Source organism: Euprymna scolopes, chromosome 2 (assembly GCF_053919585.1).
Source record: "Euprymna scolopes isolate OS-2025 chromosome 2, ASM5391958v1, whole genome shotgun sequence".
In the NCBI taxonomy this organism is placed as follows: domain Eukaryota; kingdom Metazoa; phylum Mollusca; class Cephalopoda; order Sepiida; family Sepiolidae; genus Euprymna; species Euprymna scolopes.
Window position 1 is genome coordinate 54,990,106 of NC_136483.1, and position 24,543 is coordinate 55,014,648.

At 32.5% G+C, this 24,543-nt stretch overlaps 1 long non-coding RNA gene across 1 annotated transcript; it reads left to right on the forward strand.

The window, feature by feature from the left end:
* Window positions 1-14,165: 14,165 nt before the first annotated feature.
* LOC145291428 (uncharacterized) lies at window positions 14,166-24,145 on the forward strand. The gene is made up of 3 exons (XR_013869413.1): window positions 14,166-14,306; window positions 19,477-19,611; window positions 23,958-24,145. It is a non-coding gene; the product is annotated as an uncharacterized LOC145291428 (long non-coding RNA).
* Window positions 24,146-24,543: the final 398 nt, after the last annotated feature.

Sequence of the window (24,543 nt, forward strand, 5' to 3'; positions counted from 1 at the left end):
TAAACGTCAGCCATTGAGGATCAATGGTGCTTCTTTATAATTAAGCGGAAATTGAAAGTAAAAAAAATGAATTTTCATTAAAAAAAAAAAAAACATTAGTATCTACTTAATTTTTATGTCAATTTTAACTAAAAGCAACGATATCTACTAAATTGTCATGTCACAATCAGTTAAATATTACTGCATTATTACATAAAATGCATATTTTCATGATACACAACACAATGGTCGGCCATATTTGTTTGGTACATGGAACATAAACACAAGAGATGTAACAGGGTTGCCAGACTAAAAAAATATTTAAAGCCAAATTTTTCAGGAAAAGAGTAAAAAAAAAGGCCAAATGGAAAATATACTTTATTTATGCTATATAAAGTAAAAAATGGCTATATTAAAGATGTTAACTCTGGGCTATATTGAAGATGTTAGCTCCACAACATCTATTTCTTTTTTGTTATTAATTTAATAGCTTTCTTAAGATGTTTCCTGAAATTGAAATCATAATCTTTTCATGTTCTTGGAGGAAATTAAAAATTTTTAGGCAAAAACACTTGCACTAAAGAATATTAATAATACATTCTACTGTTTTCATATTTTTTAAAGAACTTTAAAGAATATTTAAAAATGTTATATTTAAACAATTGTTAATAAATCCCACTTCCCCCCAAATAAGATTCTTCTACGTGTTGGAAAAAAAAAACATTTATTTTAGAATTTAGAATGGAGGATTAGTTTTGTATATAAATTTGACATAAAGCCAAATTTTAAAAACGGTCAAATACAAATTTTGCAGGCCAAATTACTTCAAAGAGGACTAAATTCACAACATTTGGCTTTAAAAAAAAGCCATTCTGCCAACCCTGAAGTAACTCATAGTTTGGAAATCTATTGTAAGGGATTTGGTCGACATTTACCGATGCCTGGTATGTAGCCGTAATGTGAGCATAGGTAAATGTTTCCCAAACCCTAACAAAAAATAAAATAAAAGGTTGGTAGAAACAGCATTAAGGCAAAGATGATTTTAAAACGTCAATATATTTAACAATAGAAAGAAATAATGAATCATGTTTTATTGCTGATGTGTTTTTTTTATGTGTGTGCCGATTCAACACACGAGTTAAGAAAGAATAAATCGGTTAAAGTTTGTGAGAATGTAAAAATGCTCTGGAAAGAAATATTTTGACATAAAGGCAGTGTTTGTATGGTCGTTAGGACTCTATATATATTTTTCTCTTAATTAGAGTCTGATAGAATTTGAATTAAAATGTGTAATGAAAAGCAGGAGAGAGAAATCTTTCTCTGACTGAGGTAAAATGTTTTTTTAGATATAAAATATTACTTTTTTTGTCTTTTTAAAACGGTATTAAAATCCGTTATATTAGTTAGTTCAGTATTGTTAATCCAGTGAGATTTGGACATTAAAAATATGAGAGACAAAATGAAGCAAAAGAGGAAAATATTAATCCTCGCTGATCCATGTGGAGAGTTTAGATGCGTGAAGTTATGTTGGTTGTTTTACGTCAAACCACAATGGAGTTTGTGTTGCTCACAACATGCTGGCTGGCTCGACTGACTAGTTTTGGCATGCAGTGCCTTTTTTATAGGTGACAGACCGGCTCCAGTGAAAGCCGTCAGAAAAACATTTTTGAAATCCGCTTTCTTTGAATTGGACAAAAAGTCAACATCTTTGTCACATGGGGTGCTCTACATGCAATCCGCAACAATTAGCAAGTTTTGCTATTTATAATGTAATATTTGCGTGGGAGTAGATAACAAATGTGCATGCAACTGGAACGCTCCTTGTCCAGCCACTTTTAATATTTGTGGCAAGTCGCTACATTATTTTCGTTAATAATTAATTTTCTACTTTATCATTTTTCGTAATTTTTGGACGTGTTACTAATTTCGACATGACATAGAAAATAGATATTATTGGTTTTAACTGAAATTCAATATTTCGATTTTCGATTTTTTGCTCTAATAACGAAGAAACACTGAAAAATTAATTCATCACTTAAAAAACTAGGAAGAAAAAGAAATAACGTTTAGCTGAACTGACACTACTAAGCTACAGTATATATTTATCTGACCCAGACAGTTTTTCAGAATCGAAATCTGAGTATAAAATGATGATGAGCGATTGCCAAAGTGTTCACGTAATGGAGATCTTAAAGATATAATTGTGCATATGTGTATAACAACTGAGAAACAGTTTAAAGAAAATAATTTGATTATCTCCCTTGCACCCAATTTCACAAACGCACCAGGAATCTTTTTCATGTGGCATGACATTGCTTTTCGATATCTGCTATGACAGAATCTGCTGATCTTCTTGGTCTTATCTTAAGGAAATCTTTGGTTTCTAAAAATTAGATTTTCTCAAAAACCTAAAAAACTGACTTATTTCCAAGTTCGTTTGTTTTTTTTTTTGTATTTTTTTAGTAATTTAATTTTGAACTTGAAATTTACTTCTGTTTTGAAAAAAAAAAATGCTTATTTTAGTTTTAGAACAGACAGACAATCAGACAGACAGACAAACACATTGTGATGCAAACAGTTCAGTTTGCTCTTAAAATTTAATCTAAACAGAATCCCTACCTCATACTCAAGCTTAGAAAGGGGTAACTTTAAAAAAATAGTAGCTCAATGTTGCATTTTTTTATTTCAAATCTAATTTTTTTTCCCCAAAAAAACTGTTTATTTTGCATCTAAGATTTCATTTAAGATATTAATGCTAAACTATATTGAAGATTTTAGCTCCAAAACATTTATTTTATTTTTTTTTAGTTTCATATTGCTTTCTTAACAGTGATGAAGTAAAGGCGTTTACTATGAAGTTGAAATCATAGGTGTTTTAATATATTTTTTTTTTTGATGAAGTAAAGGCGTTTACTATGAAGTTGAAATCATAGGTGTTTTAATATATTTTTTTTTTTGATGAAGTAAAGGCGTTTACTATGAAGTTGAAATCATAGGTATTTTAATATATTTTTTTACAAAGGTGTCGCCACTTATCAAGGCCCAGAGGCCACTCGAGGATAAGGGTTAATAAGTGCACAGTGGTCAATGGGACAATGACGTAGTAATTGTTAGTAGTGGAAATTTGGTAAATTGGATTACTTAATGGGAACGGCTCATCAAGAACTTGTTTACGTTGGACTTGAAGACGACCATATTATAGTCAGCTGGAAAGCAGGCAAATGGAAGAGAGTTCCACAGGTCTGCAGTTCTAAGCAAAAAGCTTTGTTCATGGAATCTACGTTTAGGTTTAGGCATGGATAAAAAGTGGGGGAAATTATTGATAGTGTTTTCAGCTAGACGAGTGTTTCTCGTGAATGTTTGGTAAGCGGGGACCATAGATTGGAGCTTAGGCGAGCACTTGCCATGAAAATAATGATAAAGCAGAGACTACAAAAACACTTGCATTAAGAAAGATTAATAATACATTCTACTGTTTTCATATTTTTTATAGCTTACCAGAGAACTTTAAAGAATATTTGAAAATGTTATATTTAAATAATTGATAATAAATCTCACTCCACCCTCTAATAAGATTCTTTTTTTATGCAATTATGGAAAAAAAATTATTTTAGAATTTAGAATGGAGTAATTAGTTAGTTTCTTTAAGAAACAGACTAAGCTGCTATAATTTTCACAAATTAATCGAAAGTTTCAACCTCCATCTTTGGAATATCAGGCAAAGATGAATTTATGGTTTCAATTGTGATCCTTGCATTCTTGACAGTTGTCCCAGACTCAAGGTTGACTTAGAGCTAAATGATGGGCATGTTTTCGTTTTTATCCTTATCAAGCAATCTAACTGCTTCTTTTTCCATGTTTGGAGGATGCTATATTTTTTTTTCTTTTTCTTTTTTTCTTTTTCTTTTGGAATGCTTACTTCATTGTCATTCTCCATTTTCAATTTAAGGTTATAAATAATACTGTTTAGCATTCTTTATTAATGAAAATAAAATGAAAGGGAAACAACTTTTTCTGAAAAAAGAAGTTTCAATTGAAAGGCAACTCAAACGCTCCTCACCACCAAATTATTCACATATCCAAAATTATTGACTTTTTTTTTTAAAACTCTTATTTACCCCAAAGTATATTGCCGCTTGTACATAAGAAGCTACTAGGTGGAGGTTATGCCTAGGGGCACTATGTAGTTAGTTTAGAAGCAAGATATATGTTTGTATTACATTTAAATTTCTGCATGTAATTACAGTCAGGGAAACAGAAAACAGGAAATCTAGTAGTTTGAAGGACGAAAATATTAAAGTGAAAGCTTTACTATGAAGTTGAAATCATAGGTGTAAGTGTCTTTACAGTTAAGAGGTGGGATTTTGCTGCTTGTTGAGTTAGTCTGAGATATTTACCTATTCAAGTGCTACTAGTTGGTCAGTGTGTAACCCACTAGGTATGTGTCATGCAGACGGGCAAGAAGATGTGCACTAACCCTAAGTTCCAGTGACAACACATTTAGCTTCGTATAAGGTTGGACTCCTCCAGATGTAATCAGACACTCACTGATCACTGGAATTTACCACTCTAGTGCCCCAAGCGCACAAAATGCACAACAACCTTAAGTCCATGTGGCATTACCTTAAATATTCTAGTTGGTCTGTGACCCTATCAGGCAGATCTCTTGGTTGGCTGTTGGTTGTCAGATGTGGTGGTAGAATTCATTCTTCATAGATGCTCTGGTGTTAGTTGGTATGCTACTTTTCTCTGCTGCAGCAAACTCTCAAGAATTCTCTTTTAAATAGTTTACAAGGCAGAGACTTGTACCCTTCAGCCAGCCAGACTTGCGATTTTTGCTGAGTACCTAGTTTTTATGAAATCGGCTATTTCTCCCGCCAGCTTTCTGAGATTGCCCTTTTCTCTTCTCTTCTCCTTTTTACCCCTATTTCTTCTGAAGTCCTTTTCTTTTTCTTTTTCTTTTTCTTTTCTCCTTTTTCACCCTTTTTCTTCTGAAATCTTTCTTTTTCTCATTTCCTCAAAGAAATTGGTTATTAACGATTGTATTTTCACACACACACCCCAGCATGACTGAACTAATTTCTTGTTGTCATGTTAACTCTCTAGAGAGTCCTTCATCAATATGTGCTCACAATTCCCCTATCACTTCGACCCAGGAAAGCAAACATGTCATTTATGATTTTTCTTTTCCCAAAATCCATTATCAACAAAACAAAATACAACTTGATTTAGTTTATTTTTTCCAAATATAAGACAGATGGACAGTAGTTAACAATTTCTGCTGATACCAACTAGATTTGTCTAACAATTGTCATCTCCATTTATCATTGAGATATTTGTTCTTCTGGTATCTCCAAAAAATAAAATATCGCATCACTCCCTGATCCATCTGCGATTTTAGGCAAAGTGTCAGCCATAACATGACCACATCTGACTCACCAAGTCTGCTCAGCAAGGCAATCTAGCATTGCTCAGCACTAGAATTAGTATTACAAGAGCACGTTCTATTCAAGTACTTGTAAAACAGGCACAGGGATGTAACATTGTGGTGATAGGACAGTGGTTGGAACTTGGTTGATAGAGCAAACCTATTAGATAAGAAACTCTTTATTGGACTCTGTCTAATAGAGAAACTAATCTTCTGAATTCTGTTTTTGTTAACTTTTAACATAAAACTAAACACCACTTCTAAAAACTAAAATGAGATTTTATTTTTATAAACAGCAATTTGCCGAAAGGTTGAAAAACAAATTACTTTGATTAATCAAAAAGAAAACTCTAGATTTATTATTTTTTTTTTTTTTAACTTTAAAAATGCAAAAGTAGTAATATATATCATTCAAAAAGTATTGCAAGAATGGCAATGATTTTCTTCTGAATTAATGTCGGCTGCATTGCCACTGTTCTCTTATCCTGAAACATCATCAAGAGACTAGTTGTAGAAAAAACAATGTGTCTTTTTTTTTAAGCATCAAAAATCAGAAAATTATGAAACTTTAATTTTAAATTTCAACATTCACTTCAAATGAATTAAATGATTATTGTTGGCATTGGTTTCCCCAATATCTTTTAGTTGGAATTCTTTCCAAAAGGACATTGGGTCTTATAGGAAGGATCACGTGGAGGTTGCCAACATCATAAGTGAAAATGTTTCTGTGGAACGAACTGGATTCCAACTAGGCACACCCAGATTGTCAGTCTATGCAGGTAACCACTTAGCTATCGTCACTTTCCAACATTTATTCAATAAATTATATATTTTTAAAAGAAATACAAGTTTTCAAACTTAACATTATATTGATTTTTTTTTTTTTAAAGTAGATGTTTGATGAAATTTATGTTTGGGCCAGTTTCATGCAAATATACAGTAATATTGTTTTGCTTTTGTTAATCTGTTGTTTCTGCTATTGGTGATATTGTTGGAGCCCATTGAAGTATTGGTGCTAGTTCTAGTGTGATTACAAGAGTTAAGAATTACTGGCGTCAATTCAGGGAACATCTGGCATTACTAACCAGCAGAGAATTACCACTGTGTACTAAGGTATTCCATTAAGGCCTATTGTCAGTGCCCGAGGTTCAGCATGCCATTCATTGAGTCGATTCTTGGTAGATATAATCACCCAACCAAGAATTCAGCTCACTTTTGTAAATAATCAATGATGCTTCGATTCATTCCAACCAGATGGTGAGTCTTGATGCAGTGAGTTTGTTCACGAAAGTACCCACTGATGAGACTGATGGTGGTATAGGATAAATTAACTTCAGATACTTTACTGTTTTGTTAATCTGTTCTGTTAATCTGTTCTGCTATTGGTGATATTGTTGGAACACAAAAAAAGACACATTGTTTTTTCTACAACTAGTCTCTTGAATTCCAATTGACAATATAATAGAGATATTTACCATCTGTGTAGAAACTATATACTTTGTGATGAGATCTGAACATGATAACAAATCATCATAACTTGCACTGGTCAAAGGTTTATGTTTTCTGTATACTAAAAACCAACTTTCACTAGACAGTACCTAAACTTCAACTCTCACTATCAATATAATATAAATATAATATAAAGAAAGGAATCGTCTGTTGCCTACAAAGCAATATGTAATATCAAGAGGAGATGAAGAGTTTAAGAGAAACCCTCCACTGAAACAACTATCCAGAGATCATGATATTAGCTCCAAGAAATCTGGACCAGACACCCAAAAACTCACTACAGTTTTTATACCATACATGAAGGGCTTTCAAAAAAAAAAAAAAAAAATCAAAGAATATGTTATCCATATGGTATCAGGACAGTATTCAGGAGCGATTAAACTTTCCAGAAACATCTTGTGTAAGTCAAGTCCCCTACTGAAAAAATCATGACGAAGAACTGTGTGTAAATGTAAGAAACTATATAAATGTGAGATATGTCGTCCACTAAAAGTAAAGTTAGAAGAACATTGAAAAGCCATGATGCTTTAACACATTGAAAAGTTGGGTATGGCTGACCATATATGGTGGTAAAAGGGAAACCATCTACCATTATGGGACAAAGTAAAAATTATAGACAGAGAAGAACGGTTCAGAACAAGACAACCTAAAGAAGCAATGCATACGTTGAGTGACGATCAATTACTAAGTAGACCTAGAATAGAATTTAACATGATATGGAACTATTTTATAAATAATAGATAATATATATATAGTAATAAGTAGATAGTAATAATAATGATAATAATATTAATTATTATATATATATATCGTTTGGTGAGAAGGGCGGCTAGTCTCCCTGAAGGATTAAAAGCAAGACCTTTCAAAGGGCGAATGAACCCTTTTTCAGGTTCAACGGCCAACTAGCACCGTGTGTGTTTGTTTGTATGTATGTGTGTGCTGGGGTGGAGAGGGCTTCCGTAAGTGGTGGTGAAGGCAACTTTTCTAGGAGAAGCAAATCTCTGATTTAAAAAACCATAAAGCGGGAGACCAGTACCCACATTAAGCTGGTCTGCAGTTTAACTCTGTGGCGATGGAAGTCATTTTTGGGCTCATGGACTTTAAGTGTCTGAGAGAGTGGCACTCGTCTGACAAGACGTTGCAATCATCATCATCATTATATATATATATATATATATATATATATATATATATATCACAATATTAACTTCCAAACCTGATATATATATATATATAAAGCTCCTAAGATTCATACTAGAATTGTCTGCAAGGATCCATAATGCAGTGGTTAGAATACTTGGAAAAATCAATTGTAAAAGTGACCTTCTTCTGAAAGTTGAAGTTTCAATGTGGGCGACTGAAAACACAATTGTTAATCATTTAGGACTTCTATCCAATCATGGCTGATGGAATGAAAGTATGCTACCTCCATGAGTTGAATAAAGTGTTCTGTTTGAAATTTCGTGCAGATTCTTGAATTCAACAGAAAGATTTCCGACTTCAACAAGATACACCTGAGGAAGGTTGGAGGTTACATCAACCAAAATGGTGTGAAAATTATACTGAAAATACAAATAATAGGAATAATCAATCATCATCTTAAAAATTCAGAGAGGCAAAAATAAAGTGTTAGCAATAAGTAAAAGTTAAAAGAGTCCAAATAACATTCTAGGTGAAAGGTATTTTATATGTGAAAAGAAATTCAGTTAGCACCTGTGAATTTGAACGACACAGTGTGCGTAAATGCAATAGACAGTTTAATATGGGTTAGGCAGGATTGTGTGTTGTTGTTGGAAGAGAATAGGAAACAGGAAGAAAAATGCTGTGTTTTGGTTTTATATTACACTCTAGGTTGGGAAGTTAATATTGTGATTGGTTGAAAGAAACTGCTGATTTGATGTTTTGTCTAATTGAAAATCAATATGTAAAAAATCATTCACTGCTTTTTTTTTTTTTTACACAGTGATCACCACTTATCAAGGCCCGGAAGCCACTCAGGGATAAGGGTTATTGCAAGTACATTACGTTAGTGTGGAGATTTGATGAAGTGTTTACTTAAGAGGGCGGTTCATTAGGAATTTGTTAACGTTGGACTTGAAGACATCCAAGTTGTAGTCCGGTGGGAAGCAGGCAGACGGAACAGAGTTCCACAGACGTGCTCTGCTGCTTTGAACAAAATAAGTTATTATGATTAAATGACATGATGTTTAGGTCTTTTCAATGAAAACTTACTAATAGTGCTCTGTATCCACACTGAGCTCTATAACAGGAATTAAATTAATATATATAGATATATATATAGTAATTTATAAAATATATATGGCGATTAAGCTACATTTAATATTTCGCGTTTCATCCACTCTATGACTCTTCAGGCTTATGCGCCTGAGATATATATATATATATATATATATATATATATATATATATATATATATATATATATTATTTATAAGTATTAATCATTATTTTTATACCTACAGACACTAGTGTTTCATGCTTTTGCAATCATCAGTGCAAGAAGTGATAATTACTGCCGGTTGGGAGATTTAAACACAGCTACAAAGTCACATTTGACTTCATTGGTTAGGAGGTAACTCTGGGTCATCATCAATTAACACAAGAATTAAGGGAAATTAAACACCTATATGTGTCAAATTCAGGTATAACAGTGAAGCACTCAGAAAGTGTTCTAACGACCGAAAGATGTGGAAGTTGCAAATCACTAGTTAATCGCTCTTTTGTTTATTTCCCAGACAGAGCTCAATTTTAATAATCTTGTAATTTTTATATAACAATATAAAACCTCATAGAGAATATTTCTAAAGAAATTGTTTTTAATGTAATGATGCCAGAGAAAATCATGTAGACGATGGTGAAAATTTTTGTTGTTATTTCCTCTTATCGCACTGAAGTTTACTCTATGTAAAGTTGCAAATCACTAGTTAATCGCTCTTTTGTTTATTTCCCAGACAGAGCTCAATTTTAATAATCTTGTAATTTTTATATAACAATATAAAACCTCATAGAGAATATTTCTAAAGAAATTGTTTTTAATGTAATGATGCCAGAGAAAATCATGTAGACGATGGTGAAAATTTTTGTTGTTATTTCCTCTTATCGCACTGAAGTTTACTCTATGTAAACTCCAGCTTCCTTCCACAGGATTTGTGTGGATTTTAACATTGTTGGGATTAACAAGCAGATATTTGTGGTTTACCACTGCATATTGCGGTAGGGCATTATAGGCCTGTCAGCCATCCATCACTATGTGGGTGCCTGAATGCATATATTAGCTGATGATGTTTAAAAGAAGTGCTGCATCTTTCTTGTCCACAGGAACAACATTGTCACATTTGTTTCTAACTCGTCTATACCAAAAACTCACTGGTCATTTTTTAATTCTTCTGAATCCTGAATTTACTTTCAGCGATTTCCATGATTCGACCAGGATTAACCATCACCGTCTGAGCTCCAATCTATGGTGCCCTCTCACCAAACTTTCACAAAAAACACTCGTCTAGCTGAAACTACTGTCAATAATTTTCCCCACTCTTTATCTGTGTCTAAACTAAAACGTAGATTCCATGAACAAAGCTTCTTTCTTAGAACTGCATGCCTGTGGAATTCTCTTCCGTTTGTCTGTTTTCCATCTAACTACAATTTGGTTGTCTTCAAGTCCAACATAAAAAAATTCTTGATGAACCGTCCCCTTAAGTAATCCAATTTTTTAAATTTCCACTACTAACGATTACTGTGATATTATCCCATTGACTACCGTACACTCATTAACCCTTATCCTCGAGTGGCCTTCGGGCCTTGATAAGTGGTGACCCCCTATGTAAAAAAAAAGGGATCGGTTATAAAATATATTGCACAAATATTGCAAATGAAATTGTACCATTTCACAAAAGTGTGGGTCGATACACAAGTATGGCTGTACTAGGGATTCTTTTGATGACCACAAATACACTATTTCTATTATTAGGCTAAGTGTTAGATGCAAACCTTAAAATCAAACAGAGCAACAATATAAGGGGTCATTATTTTTGTCCTAATACCGGTCAAAATGTGTGATATCATATTTGACCTTCATTATCCAGTTAACATCTCCAGTATAACTATATGTGTCTGTGTGTGTGTGCATGCTCTTGCAAAAATAATTGAGCACTCTGGTAGTTAATTTGTGGCTTTAATTACTATTCTTTCTATTTCCATTTCGTTTGGATTCATTTTCTTCATCATTTCCTAAGCTAATAAGTTGACATGCACGTGTTAACCCAAAGTATTTTCAACTGATGGAAATCTTTCCAAACCCCAAAAAGTAACACATACATGTGAAAATAGTAAACCAACATAAAGTTAGAAACTCTTATAAAACAAACAACCAAAATCTAGAGATATGGAGACTTCACCAGCCGCATCTGCACAGAGGAATCCAAGAACGTCTGGTCAACACCCACTTCATGTCTTTACGCCAAAGTAGGCGAAAATAACTCAATGACTCACATACAAGTCTTCTCTATTTGCATACACATTAGCAAGAGTTAGGCAAACACAAAAGAACTACTACTCACTAAAAAGAGCAAAGTAAATAAATGCACACACATACACAATGCCATGCTGTACAAATACTCACATGCATATATTATTTAAATACACATATTCACGCGATGAACATTTTGACTTGTGACTACTAAACCCAACTTTCTTTACCAAAAATGTGCTTAAATTATGGACGTTTTCATGACTGAAAATAACTTTTATAGTCTTAAATCTTGTATAAAAATGTTTTGTTATGAAATTTCGTTTTTCTCCATTTTTATTTATAAAACTCTGTTAATGTTTTAGATAGTACATGCTGTAGTAATATTTTAGAACTACTTTTCTATGTGCGAGGATTTTAACCTTTGGCATAGGGACATTCTACAGACATTCATTAGACTTCAATCTTAACAGCATGCCATAATGAACGTGTCTGATGTTATCTTGTGTATATATGTTAACAAATCATTGATATAACTACAATGCTTTCATTATAACTCTCCATCTGTTTCATTCATGGTGGCAGTGTGGGATACAAACAATGAAGAAAAAAAGAACATTCTCTTAAAAAAAAAAAACAGCTTCAGCTACTTCATCCTCTGATACAAAAATAAAGGCAATGTGCATTATCATGTCTAGAACTACACCAATCAACCACAACCTTCCAAGCCCAACTGAACTCTTGAATAATGGCATAATGAGAGCAAATATACCATATCAATGAAGAACTAAAACACAGGCAGGATATGCAGAAAATGAATCATGAAATCAGCAACAATTATTTAAAAAATGTGCAGAACCGAGATCCTACATCCTTCAACTCCCAGACAGATCATCAAAATGAAGGAACAGAATCCAAATAAAGGCAGCAAAAACTCATAAACAGGTTCATTTCAATGGCCATATTACCTTATCATAAACAGTATATATTAACACAAACAACATTTTGTGCCAGAGAAATCCAAAATAGTCAACATGTACAACATATACAACAAGAACTGCCAGTAAAATACATAAACCATAAGATATAACATAAGATATAACATAAGAATCCAATAACACAAATATCAGAACAATGTTTTTTTTCTTTTCTATCTGGAAGGGGATGCAGTGACACTATAGAACTATTTTCCTACACGCAAGGATTGTAACACTTTGGCGCAAGAACACACAAACACATTCACTAGACAGCATTCTGTAATGAACGTATTTGGTGTTATCTTGTTAATAAATCGTTAATATAACACCAATGTCTCCGTTATAACTACCCATCTTTTACATTACACATGCTATCTGGTGACCCTTTCTATTCTCTCATATTTTTTAATTTATATCCATTTTTATATGCATGCCTGTGTGTGTGTGTGTGTGTGTGTGTGTGTGTGTGTGTGTGTGTGTGTGTGTGTGTGTGTGTGTGTGTGTGTGTGTGTGTAAGTTTAGTGGTTAAATTTAAATTCTGAAAATCAAAATATAGACACATATTCGAGTCAAGAATTTATTGTTTAACAAAAGGAATATATAAAGGAGTTATATTAATTTCCTTAATCCATGGATTTGCAATAATGGCTCATATCATCAGAGGAAATGAAATGCGGTTAGCAAAATGTTCAGCTGTGAAAATGCACATATTTTGCTTTCCCGCACAAATATTGAAAATAGCTTTTTGAAAATAGATAAATTCTTAACTCGAATTTAAATTTAACCACTAAAACTTATATATTGCTCTATTCTTAAATATTGAGCTTTTCCTTTTTGGCTAGGATCACCCTGAAAGTAAAGTATTACCTCTAGTAATATCTATCAGGATTTTTCATCGGATTTTAATCTGTCTTATCTCGCTTATATATATATATATATATATATATATATATATATATATATATATATATATATATATATACTTAATTTTCTTCCTTTGCTAAATTGTTTTACTCTAATAAATATTAAATGTCGGTATGATTCTTGGTTATATCCAAAGACGGTATTGTCGTCCAAAGATGGCCTCTACCAAGGCCAGGGACCACGCTACAGTTTCTCTTATAACAATAAATTACACTAATGTGTGTGTGTATGTGTGTGTGTGTGTGTGTGTGTGTGTGTGTGCATGCGCGCTAAGTTCAATTTAAAATACAAATATTAGTGGCTTAGTGGGGGATGCCCTTTTCTCTACCCTGCAACCTTTCTCCCACAGAAGATACGTTGCGAGCCTATCCTTGTTTTATCGTTATTTCCATGGCAGGTGCTCGTCTGAACTCCAATCTCTGTGGTCCCCCCTCACCAATTTTCCACGAAAAACACCCGTCTAGCTGAATCTACTGTCAAAAATTTCCTCCACTCTTTATCTGTGCCTAAATCAAAACGTGGATTCCATGAACAAAGGTTCTTTCTTAGAACTGCACGCCTGTGGAACTCTGTTGCGTCTGTCTGCTTCCTACCTGACTACAACTTGGATGTCTTCAAGTCCAACGTTAACAAATTCCTAATGAACCGCCCTCTTAAGTAAACACTTTATCAAATCTTCACACTGACGTACAGTACTTGCAATAACCCTTATCCCTGAGTGGCTTCCGGGCCTTCATAAGTGGTGACCACCGTGTAAAAAAAAAAAAATTATAATGTTACTAGCTTTTCTTAAAATTTGGTTTGTGAACGGTTCTAAAAAAGGCATTTTCGTTGGCCTTGTAAAACCGGAAGTTTCAATACGCAATTACCTCCCTTGGTTGGTCCGTCTAAAAGAGCAGCCATCAGTTTATTGACACGTTGCTACAGACTTTCCCCGTCTTGTCTGTCGAACAGATTAAAAGTCTTCAATCTTTGACTACTTATCGTCTCATCAAGACTTCAGGTAAGCCGGCAAACTTTTATTTGATAAATCAGGTATGTTTTAAAGGTATTAATTTAGTATTGATTTTTTTTAATGTACCTTCTTTTTATTTTGTTTGTTTACCGACTTCCTTATCGGCGTGATCTGGTTTAGGTTCATAAAAGTGTAAAGTTTAAAGTTGGCTATTCTCATTTATAATTATATAAAAACAAACTGATTTTTGTATAATACCGTAACTAATTATAATTAACTTGATTAGAATATATATAATTTGCGTTTCCTTTGCAAGTTTATCATACACACACGTATAAACCCATTCTTGCTTTAATCGATTTTCTTCGATTAAAATTTACTCGTGTTATTAAAATTTTCAAAATGTGATTTTAAAATCATCGACTGTTTTACTTGATTTTGTTAAGAGTAAAAACAGCAGTCGAGTCTATCCTTTTCGCGAACCTATACTAACCGGCAATTGTTTAGAATTGGATCCCATTTTATTTTATGTAAAAATAAATAAATAAAATAATAATAATTAAAAAAAAAGGTACTAGTGCACTTATTGATCCGTGCTGAAATAATAACGTTATTATTTAAAAAGCCCTTCTTAAGATGGGAAAGGGTAGGGTGCTTTTGTACCTATTCTATACTTTAACCTTATAATTGAATAATAATAATAAAAAAAAAAAAAACATAAAACTAATTAAACTTGGAAATACATTTTAAAAAAATAGCGCAGCAGATCAGTAAATGCACTCACTAGCACCAAAATAAATAAATAAGCAAACAAGAAGTTAACTTTATAACGGATGATTTAATTTAATAACCAACCAATTTATGTATTTGAACAATATAAAAGAACACGGTTAAAGACTCTAAATTATAATTTGCGTGAACTTATTGTTCGACAGCATACTCAAAAAGATTTGTATTTCCTTATGAAAATACATTTATGGCAATTCACTGAGGTATCCGCGTTTTATCCCCGTAAGAAATGGGCAAGCTATTGGGACCTGGACCCTACTAGTAAATTGTCCATCCTTAAAATAGATTTTAAGGCGTAATGGTCCCTCAGTTAAAATCTTAAAAAAAAAAAAAAAAAAAAATTTGGTGCTTATGCGTCTGTTACTACGCTTTTTTTTTTTTTTTTTTTTTTTCTTTTTACGGTATTTTTATTCATTAAATTGTTAGGTGAAAGTACAGAATAGTTACAAAACACCCTCCACCACCCATGTTAATAATGGCTTTCTCAGGTCTGTAACATAGATGCTAAAAGTACCCCATTTTTTAATTGTCTATACACTATTTTTATCACACTTACCTTTTCAAACTTCTATTATTATTGATGGAGCATCAAATGTTCAGATTAAAAGAGGGTGGTCTATTCAGGTGGGTCGCCGGGTCGGGTCGGGTCCTCCCGTCACCACCGGGTGGTGACGTTGACGTCCTCCAGCCTCCACACTTGTTTGTTTTTCGACCAGAGTTGAACCAAAAATAATTATCATTTCAAACGCCTTTTCGAAATTACATTACGTTAAACTTGCATGGCCCTTTCTAGAAATTGAAAAGTAGGTTTTAAAATTGCTAGTATTTATGCAGAGAACGCTGGCCGTCCTGAAATAGTAACGTTATTTAGAAACGCCTTCTTGATATCGAGACGGGATGGCGTTTTGTAACTATTATTTACTTTCACTTTGCAATTTAATAAACGAAAGATACCGTAAAAATTGAATTTAACTTTAAAATGTTTTTGTTTTTTTGTTTTTTAAAGTAGCCGTATTCTTCATAAGTACCAAAGATTGCCCTAGTAAAAAAAAAAAAAAAATGAAAGTAAAGTTCATACTTAAATAAAATAATCCGACAAAGAATTGTCGTTTATTTTCATTTCATATTGAAACAATTTTTTAATCTTAATTTGATTACGTGGATCGTCATGTTCACGTGGACATAAAATACTCAATAAATGACCGGTTTATTTATTTTAATTTCACAAGCCATTGTTTTGCCTTTTCCGAATTACATAAACTTCACAATGATACAAAAGTAATCAAAAATATTAATATTTGAATTTGGTATATAGTTACCATGCTTGAGTTTTGGTTAAAAAAATGTATTTTAGTTTTTACAATGATTTCGTTTCTCTTACAACGATTGGTTTGGTTGAGAAATCGACTACTCCTTCAATTTATGTTTGCTTATATAGGCAGTTTGTGTGTGTGTGATAAGAGTTTTTTCCCTTATGGACTCCCAAAACGACTGAAATTTCATACAACTCTACTTTTGTGTGTGGGAGTGTTCTTAGATAGTTTTTGTATTGAAATAGCTTTGATAAGTATCGAAAATCGAAATATTCCATTAAAGAACAATTTTATTTTTTACCACAATTAACACCCTTACAGTCTAACATCACAAGTGCATTTAAGTTTTCTCAGCACAAGCAGAAAGAACTGACGTGTAAAATCAACAGTAGATTCTTTGATAAGACACGGGTGTGCTTGAAAAAAAAATTGCTTCTGTTTGGGACACAATTGAACAATACTTAACTTTTACATTTTAAACTTTAAACTTATTATATAAAAATCATTTCATAAAATCAATAATAGGTTCTTCTCTATAGTGCAATACTGCATTATACACTATAATGTATTGTGCACTAAGTCACTTCGAGAAGGCACCATGGTTGGTTCCGGACTAGAGCAGATAATCAATTTGATTAACGAATGGACGATTTCAATGTCAAAAGTATTAGTAGTGTGAAACATTTAATCCCGGGCAGTGTCGGGTCTCTGCTAGTTATATAATATACACTTGAAACCCGTTTGATGAGGTGTTAAATTTAAATTAATATCAGTAAATTAATTTGAAATGCTACTTTTTTAGGCGATTATGTGCGAAAAAAAAACATTAATTTAATGTATAATTAACCACCTACTCTAAGGTCATTACTGGATAGTGTTTAAAAGCATGTAAGCTGGATTCTTTTTGAGGGAGATAAATTGTTTTGTTTGAGGCGTCATGATACTTAATGCTGAAAAGTTAGTAATAAAAAAAAAATTATGTTTAGTTTTCATCATGAAAAGTATAGTTATTGACAAAGATTATAAAATAATCCCTCCCTCAAAAAAAAAAAATCCTTAACTCTACCACAAACCCCAAGTCAGTACAGCAATATCCACCCCCACCCACCCCCAAGAAAGTAAGTATATAATTACATTTAAGATTAATATAAAATAGTTACATGTCATTCGGACGCTATCAGGTCAAAAAGTGTTTCGTCATGTGAATGTCCCTATTTATTTATTCAACACGGTTAGTTTATAATGTAGGTAACATTCAGCTCCTCAGATATACTGGGAGAAAAAATACCTGCATACTCCTGTAAGTACTCTTTTACAAATGAGGACGCGTAAGTGTTAGATAATAATAAACTTTTTTCCTTTTATCTGAAAGAGATAAATGAAACAAAACAGATACTATGCTTTGATCTAAAGGCCAGATTTAAAATGGTATTTAATGAAACGTCAACTCTGGGAAAATACACCTTGAACAATGTTTATTGAATAAATCATTAACCTTTGGACACTGGTTCATGATGGCAACCATTTTGACTACCATATGATCTCTACATGAGATTATGTTTAATTATGTATTTTCTTGTTTGACTCCCCAAGAGGGTAATTAGGTACAAAGTCGATTGGAGGGGAAAAAAAAATCCAACTCTTTAAAAAAAGAGGAAGAGGGGCATTCTGGATTGGGATAAAAATTGACTCTGTCTAAAAGGATTTCTCCTTCACAGACCAGAGGCAAAAAAGATGAAGTGTAGTATTAGTACAGATAGTACACTTTGCTCCTAACCAAAAGTGAACAAGTCTCCAAATTTGCTGAAAACTCAAAGATAGTTTTCATAGGAGTTGGATGTTGCAGTTTATTGTTCTAATTTACTTTTATTTTGATTGACGCATATCAAAACATACAGAGATCCAAGGTGGGAGGGGGGTTGTGTTGATGAGACATTCAAATAAAACCTTCCAGTCATCTTTTTGCTTTGAAATAGTTTTTTTTTTTTTTTTTTTTATAAAACCCTTCAAATAAGTAAATGTGCTTTTCAAATTTAAGGCGCTACATGATTGGTCAAATAGATGGCATTAAAAATATGAAATCAGCCAACTGAATCTGTTGTGTTCAATATATATTGTTGGCAGAGGTATGAACCTACAACTGTTCCTGATCTATAAAACACCATTTTGTGTTCAATGAATCGTTTACAATAGGTATTGTATTTAGAGATGTTTAGAGTATGGAGGTTAGGCTGTAAACCTCACACTCTAAACCCAGTCAATGGTTGTAATATCTGGAGAGCGGCTATCAGCACCAGTGGTGACATGATAAGTCGTGCAACCCCAGCAGCTAGGAATAGAAGATGTTTAATCATGCAGTGGTAATACATTTAAATGATTCCAATGCAACAAAACTGTTAATATGGTTGGGTTGTACAATTAATTTGATGTCTCTTGTTAAGACAATGGAAACGGATATGCCAAGCTCATGTTTTCGTCATACACACATTTTGGATACTTTTCTCCATAGGTAGCAACTCGTGTTCAATTAAGTGTACAATGACTTTTTTGCAAAATTTTTTACAAAATTCTGTAAAAAAACAAGTTTGAAGCGTCCAAACATAAAAATGATTTCTTTTCAATACTCACAACATGGTTGAAACTTGTAATACTATAATGTTTCTGTTTAGAGAACAATTGAACCATGATATTTAACTTTTACATTTTAAACTTTAATTCAAGTCATTATGTTAAAAATAATTTTTTTAGATAAACTGTAGGTTCTCTACAGTACAATGTAAACTGTGGGGATGCATGTGACGCTTCCTTCTGGTGCATCATAGTAGGTCCTTGTCTAGAGCAGGCAATCAATTGATTTGTTTGAAAAATGGTCGATTTCACTAATTTAGATGAGAATAAAAATGTGGAATAGTCATTGATCCTCATCTAATCAGATCCTCCGGCTAGTTTGTAATAAGAAAGCGGTAATAATCAAAGAAATTATTGGCTTAAAAATAAACAAAAAATGTTGCACTTTTTTTTTTTTTTTTAAATAATGAAAAAAAATTCCCAACATTTTTAATTTAAAATCCATTGAAAATATTTCCAACATTATTTTTCTATTTGTCTAATTTCAGGATGATTACTGATGTGCAGCTAGCCATTTTTGCCAATGCACTTGGCGTTGGTCTTTTCCTTTTAGTCGTACTTTATCATTATGTAGCGGTGAATCATCCGAAAAAGTTAGACGATTAAAGAACTTTACAATCATGGTAAGTTATTTTCAAATCTACTCTTTAAAGACCATTTTTCATCATCATTTTAGTGTTTTTATTATTATTATTCCATGCACAATGCCACTTTGATGTAGGGGGCTACTATTGGGGATATAAGTTGCAGGGATACTATATAAGGAGTTGAGCAACAAGATGTCTGTTCACGTTACACTTTAACTTTTGCATGTCTGTACAGTTGGGAAAGCAAGGACCCAGAAGGGAGTTCCAAAGTCTAGCAGTTCTGGGAAGAAACTATTAGAGTAGAAGGCTTTCTTACATCTAGGGATCTCTGTGTAGGGGTGGGATTTTGCCGTTTGTCAGGGGTATTTAAATCGAGGGGGTACAAGGGCTTATAGTTCATCAGAGCATCCATCATTAAAATACTTGTTGAACATACAAAGGGATGCAACATTTCGTCGATGAGACAGAGATTGAAGCTTAGATGACAGTTCAGGACCTATTAGGTTGGTGACTCTTTTGAACCCTGTCCAGGAGCGAGAGCTTAGTAGCAGATGCACAAGCTCAAATGTGACATGTATGTACTCCATACATGGGCGAATGGTGGCCTTGTCGAGATACATGATACTTTCAGGCATAACTAACTTTCTAGCATGGTAGAGAGAGCGCCCACCTTCTTTGCAGCAGCTGCAGTAATGCCCTCGATGTATCTTTTCCAACTTTGTGTTCTTTGTGAACGTTAAGCCGAAGAGTTTGAACAAAGTACTTTCAGGTAATGTATCACTAGCCATAGCTATTGGTTGTTGAGAAAGTTTCTTGTAATTATTGAAAGAAACAGCATTGAATGTGACCATCCATTTTTGTTCCCATTCCACAACAGATTGAAGGTGTTTCTGCCATTTCCTTAGATATGAGTTCATTCGGTTTCCCCTCATGCCTGTTATAGAGCATGGTGTCATCAGCAAATATACTCATCTCAGAAACAATTTTATCAGGGATACACCCGCATTTACATCATTGTTTAGATGTACAATTGTCAAGGACAACTTGGATTCTTCTCTTACTTAAGAAAGATTTAATTATGTTAAGTATTCGTCCAGTGATACCGTATGATCTTATTTTCCTGAGAAGACCATCATGCCATACTCTATCAAAAGCCTTAGATATATCTAGGTCTACTGCTCTACCCTCCCTTGCTTTGTCCAGTGTATTGTATATATGTTCAGAGATTACAATTAGAATATCTGCTCTAGAACAGGCTTGCCTAAATCCATATTGTTGGTCGGTCAGAAGTTTAGCAGCTATAAGGTGATGGACTAAAGCTTGGTTAATTATGGACCCAAATACTTTGTCGAAAAGCAGTAGGAGGCTAATGGGGATGATAATTTAATGGGTCAGTTCTTTCACCAGAATTCTTATAAACTGGTACCACAGAAGTAGTTTTCTGGCAGTCAGGAAAGCAAGATTCGTTAAGGCATTTGTTGTAAAGTTTGGAAAGGATTGGAGCAACCTCAGTAGAGCATTTTTTTTTTTTTTTTTTAATAGCACAGTCAGGATGAGTTCAGGTCTACATGCTTTTGAAGTGTCAAGGTTTTTTATGATATCATGCACCTGAAAAGGGGTGATTTTCTGATCGTTCAGTGTGTCGTCCGTTGTTGAAATGATATGTTCATTTTGAACGATGCAAACATTAAGAACTAAATAGGTTTATCTTTTTGAAATAAAGAGTTATTATTGGTTAGGTAAATATTTGTTTCAAAATAGTTGATTGTGTCTTGGGAGGAGATGTATGATTGAGAGAAAAAAAAAAACGACAGATTGAGCCTTTTTCACACTGAATGAAAAAGGAATAAATATATTTTGTGATGTCTGTTGAAGTCAGCACAGTCCTAAAAATGGGCATTCTCAAAAGGAATCTAACTAAATTTGTTCAAAGCATAAGTGTTTTAGGAAGAAATGATATTTGCTCCATACTTTTAAATAATCGTTTCTCATAAGTTGGGATAAGGAAAGCATTTTTCTTCTTTTGACTTGGGGTCAAGGTTACAACAGTTCTGCAATGTTACATGCAAATGAATACTGGACTCTCACTAATTCGGTCTTTATGGAAATGCAGATGAATGATAGGACTATGATTCATTGAATTTTTATTGTACTTCAAGACAATAGTTAGTTCTCGTTTCCTGTTATCAAGGCTGTAGGTGCCTAAACTGGAATGCACTCTGTATTGCAAACACCTACCATAGTATGAACATCTTCGTATTAACTTGCTTTTACAGGACAATTTATAATGTGGAGAAAATCAAGCTCTTTGAAAAGGGTCATGATATATCAGAAGAAAAATAAAAATTGCTTCAGTCTAGAAGGACTTTTCCTTCACTGATTGGTAACAGAATAGACTAAATGTAGCATTAGAACAGATACTACACTTTATTCTTAGCCAAAATGATAGGCATATTGAATGAGGTTGTAATTGAATAAATAGATGTACATGCATCTTATTGAAATTAACCAAAGAAAAGACAAGCTGATCAGTGACTTACAGTGATTCGGTTAAGATGACCTTAAACACTGGCACACTAAAGCCAACATAAATAGTAGAATTGCAAAATTGCTTCATGGCCAACATGAAAGCCATATCCATAGAAAAAAAACCTTACTTAGCAATGATTAAGTGGCTTTTTCAATAAATAATTTTTCTTTAATTTATGCGCACAAAAGAACATAAGATTTGACTTTTGTCTGCAAAACTTAATTCTAGCCAGAAATTACTTTCTGATAGTTTAAAAAATATCAAAATTAATTGCGACAACTTAATTCAAATCGACATTTTGATTATTCATACTTTAATTTATTAAACTATTGATTTGAATTTTTTTTTCCTTAGATTAACAAAAGCGTTATATAATGCATGATTGTAATTAATAAACTTGAATTGTCGATGAGAAAGTAATTTCTGATTAGAATTAAAGCAGATTACAAAATGGCTTCATTGTTGTTATCGTAAATGGTCTGTGTTATGTTTTCTAAAATAAAATTGTTGATTACAATGTGATTTCTGACTATAATTAAAGTTTATATGCCAAAGTAAAATGTTTTGATACTTTTTTTTGTTGCTAAACCAAAAAAAAAAAAGAAAATATTTCTATAAGAGACAAAATTTGTTTCCAACCTTCCAATTAAAATGGTAAAGGTATCTCTAGATCCACTGACAGCCTCTTGTTATTGGCTCATTCAGCAGTTTCATATTTGGACATTTTTCACATTCTTGTGAAACTGAATCTGTGTTCTGACTGTTACAGGTTACTAATTCGCTACTGAATATTGAGCCCTTAGTAAATTCATGACCATCTCTAAAACTTATGTCACCATGTGCACATTTGAAGCTATTGTTGATATGCAGAGAGAACGTGGCACAAAGTTCCTTAGTCATTTCAATATAGAAAATAAAAATTTGTATCTCCCCTAATTTAAGGTTGGTCACATTTCACATTTGGTAAAAGATCATAGGTGGGTCGAAGAAGTAATATCATCAGTGGTCGTGTTGCAATGCAAGCTTTTAAGAAGTTTCTAGTTTGCTGTTAAGTGTTTTTCTATGATAAATTTATGTATAAATACAAATTTAATGATTTCTTGATAAATAGTTACAACTTTTTGTAGAAAAGAATAAATCATTAGTAATTTCAATACAAAATCTTGCTTGTTTGAAAGTATAATGCTGACATCCCATGCCAACCAAACTTTGTTAATCTTTAACCAAATATGCATAAAGGAGAGTTTGCTGCACACACTGTTTTAATAGATGAGCAAGTACTTCAAGCTGAAGTTGAAATTCAACTGTTTTTACAATTGACTCATTACACTATTGACATACTGTATGTATATGATAGTCCTGGATTAAATTGTTATATTCTTAAATTTATGTGATTATAATCATGCTAAATCAACAGTTGCTGTAAGTTGAGCCTGGTCAGTATTAAATGGGTGACATTGGGAAAATCATAATGTAACAAATTTCTTTTTAGCTTATGTGACATTTTGTACAGCTCATTAGTGAATGTATAATGGTCACTATCAAATAAATCTAAAAAAAAAAAAATCTATTTCAGACCATTTTAGTAAGACAAACACAGAAGATAGAAAAGAGGAAAAAAATTATATTCATTAAAGTATACAAACTTTCCTGAACTTTAAGGTCAGATTATGAAATTCATACATTTTTATATATCACTGGTATCATATATCTTTTTTTTTTCACTATCAAATTAGATTTTAAAATAAATTTACAAATATAATAATTATATTTAATGTTAATTACTAAGTATTTTCTTTTATCAATTCTTTGAAATAATGTCTTTGATTTAACCTTCACTTTTTTCTTTCAGATCGTGTCAGCCTGAATGAATGCAATCACAGAATCACAGTATGAATGGATGACGAACATTTGTCTATTTTTTTTTTTTTTTTTGTAAATACTTTAAGTTCAGATATTTTACTGAGGATGTGTTTCCTAATCCCATCCTTTGCTAAAGAGAAAAGTATTCTTTTTGAATAAAAACTGAATTTAAATGTTGATTTCTGTCACGTATTCATTTTACTTTTAAACTTTTTCTTTCTTTCATCCATTTTTTTTTTTTTTTTTTTTTTTTTTTTTTTTTTATAAAGTTCTTCAAGGATTTCACTAATAAAACCTTGGTAGAATTTATGTTAGAACTAGGTTTATATGCATCAGGAGAAATGAAAGAGCAATTTTTAAAAAACATTTTTACATATCTATTCATGCTATAAATGCATACTTTGATTTGTTTTGTAGATGTATAGTTCACAAATAAATAGTTTCTAACTAAAGGAATTGCATCCCTCCCTTCCAGCCTACATGTCCTATCTCTTCAACACTTAATTCCCAGAGTCAAGAACTCTGTAGCTTTTCTATCATTTATAACATATTGGCTTATACACATTAGCTTATAT